Source organism: Carlito syrichta, unplaced genomic scaffold (genome assembly GCF_000164805.1).
Source record: "Carlito syrichta isolate Samal-C Ts95f unplaced genomic scaffold, Tarsius_syrichta-2.0.1 Scaffold185760, whole genome shotgun sequence".
In the NCBI taxonomy this organism is placed as follows: Eukaryota; Metazoa; Chordata; class Mammalia; order Primates; family Tarsiidae; genus Carlito; species Carlito syrichta.
In genome coordinates this window covers 21,803-24,226 of record NW_007129856.1, presented here as the reverse complement: position 1 = coordinate 24,226, position 2,424 = coordinate 21,803, and the positions used below count along the sequence as shown (strand labels likewise).

At 47.4% G+C, this 2,424-nt stretch overlaps 1 pseudogene; it reads left to right on the top strand.

Moving 5' to 3' along the window:
* Nucleotides 1–2,026: 2,026 nt before the first annotated feature.
* The window catches only part of LOC103252962, a 16,409-nt pseudogene continuing 16,011 nt past the window's right edge, over nt 2,027–2,424 (top strand).

Genomic DNA, 2,424 nt, shown 5'->3' with positions numbered 1-2,424 from the left:
ACAACATTTTGCTACTTATGCAGAGGCAGTGTTGTGACTTTCGTGCTACTAGAAGCTTTGGATGGTGCCCCAAGTAAAGCTGGACAAATAGAAATGAAATGAAAGTCAAGTTTATCCAGAAATTCCAAAGATACACTGGCCACTCCACATAGGCACACAAGCTGGCAAATTAAAAATCTCTCCCACCTACACCCCAGGTCCCTGCCCAAACTTAAGGAAAGAACCAGCATGGACATAGTGATTTTTTTCCCTGTGTAGCTTTCTGGTATGAGGGCCGGGATAGATGGGACAGGGAACTGGGTGGGTGGGCAGAGGAGGATGTACGTGTCACAGAGGACCTGTCAGCAGGGTGGCGGCACCTCTGCATCAGCGTCTCTGCCCTTGCTGCTCTCTGAGGCCATCTGTGATGTAGCGAGAGCACAGGCATGCTGGGAGGTGGAGGGAAGAAGCCTCCAGCTCCCTCTGTGTCTGAGGCAGGACAGTGTGAATCAGGGTGTGAGGAGGCAGGTCTACAGTTAGGCTGGCTTGGCCAGGGAGCACTCGTCTTCCACCTTGGCCAAAGGGGCTCAGTGGGACAATCCTAAAGAGTTACTGTATTTCTCACAATGGAATGTTCTGAGTAGGTAGCCATGTTTTCAAAAGACTGTTTCCTTCTGCTGTTGCCATCTCCTAGGCTCAGGCTAGGATTCTGCTTCTTTTCTCTGAATGGCTCAGTGGCTTCCTGGCTTCTACACTTGTGGCTAGGATGTATGGCTGTGGACTGGCACGGGGCCATCCCCTCATATTTCATGGTCAAAGCAGTCTCTTTTATTTTTATTTTATTCTAAGTTATTACTTTTAGATTCAAGGGGTCCATGTGCAAGTGTGTTACATGGGTATAGTGAGTGATTATGAGGTTTGGGCTTCTATGAAGTCCATTATCCAAATGGCATGCATGGTACCTAATAGGTATATTTCAGCCTTGCCCACTGCCCTCCTTTATGGGTCCCCATAAAGAGTTCCCATCTCCTACTTTTAACAGTTTTTCATAGGTGTTATCTGCTGAACATTACCTAAAACAGGCAATAAAAAGTATATTAGGTGCAAGCTGCATGCAAGACCCCAAGCCAGGTGCCGCTGGCCCTCTGCATCCGTGGGCTCCACTTCTGCAATTTCAACCAATGACATATCAAAAATATTTAGAAAAGCAAAATAATAAAAAAGACAGGCCAGGCGCAGTGACTCATGCCTGTGATCCCAGGACTTTGGGAGGCAGAGATTAGAGGACTTCTTGAACCCAGGGGTTGAGACCAGCATGGGCAACTTGGCAAGACCTCAACTCTACAATAAATTTAAAAAAAAAACATTAGCTGGGCATGGTAGCATACACACCTGCAGTTCCCGCTCCTCAGGAGGCTGAGGCAGAAGGATCGCCTGAGCCCAGGAGGGCAAGGCTACAGTAACTGTGATTGTGCCACTGCATTGCAGCCTGGGAGACAGAGTGAGACTCCGACTCAAAATGAAAAAAAAAATACAGTATAACAACTCTTTTCATAGCATTTACATTGTCTTAGGAGATTACTCCTTAAGTATTGTAAGTAATCTTGAGATGTATGTGCTTAGACTGTATGCAGACACTATGCCGCTATATGTCAGGGACTTGAGCAGTTGCAGATTTTGATCTGGGGTGTAGGGGTCCTGGAGCCAGTGTTCCATAGATGCGAAAGGACCATTGTACTGTAGAAGAGACAAACAGGATAGAATTCATCTTAAAAGAAGTTCTCAAAAAAAAAAAAGTTCTCATATTGGGTAGATAAGACTTAAAACTAATAAAGATCTAGAGACAGTGGTCGTTGTGGTAGATAATCACCTTTTCTTCCAAAACAGATATATGCTCATAAAAGAGTGAAGACTAACAAGCAAGGAACCTCAAGGTAAATATTAACCCGGCAACTTTTGAGTGGGATCTGAGAACCGGAGGAGAACTTGGAACACACCTCTGGCCATCCCTCATTCTGCAGTGTGGTCACTGCTAGAGGCAGGAAGGATGCTTCCTCACCCTGGAGCTTGGTCAGGCTCCAGCAAAAACCAGATTCCCAAAGCTGTGTTGGACGGGGCTAGCAAGGACACACCTGCTCTCACTAGCTCCGCAGGGAAGTGGGAGGTGGAGAAGAGTTTAGTGGTGTCTGTTCCTGCTGTGGAGGGCGTCAGGTCAGAGGCCTTCTTGGAGCTCTGGGGAAGGGCAGGGAAGGCTACATGGTATTGGAGTGAGGGGCGAATTTCTTCACAGCTGAGAACAGGTGGAACATCTGAGTCCTTCCTCACCAGTGACAGGGAAGTCCCCCCTTTTCTGACTGGATCCTGGGCCTGGACTCTCCATTCCTGTTATCCAGACCTCATGGGGTTTTAACTGGGAGAGAGCTTGGACAGCAGTTGGTCTCCTCT